Source organism: Apostichopus japonicus, chromosome 8, assembly GCF_037975245.1.
Source record: "Apostichopus japonicus isolate 1M-3 chromosome 8, ASM3797524v1, whole genome shotgun sequence".
NCBI lineage: Eukaryota > Metazoa > Echinodermata > Holothuroidea > Aspidochirotida > Stichopodidae > Apostichopus > Apostichopus japonicus.
In genome coordinates, this window is record NC_092568.1 from 2,370,234 (window position 1) to 2,370,463 (window position 230).

Consider the following 230-nt stretch of genomic DNA (forward strand, 5'->3'; position numbering starts at 1 on the left):
TATAGAGTGTAGTGTAGTGACGAATTCTCTAGCTCACTGGTAGCTGCCTATAAATACGGTCCAAAATGCCTGATAATTAAAACAGTGATTAGAAAAATTGAATTAATAAATTAATCAGCAAAGTTATCTAGTGGTCTATGTAATTAGTTGCTTTCTTTTTAATATATGTGTAGATAGTCAAATCGATTGTCAGAACTGTTGCGTTATGTACATATATACTTTGCCAATGT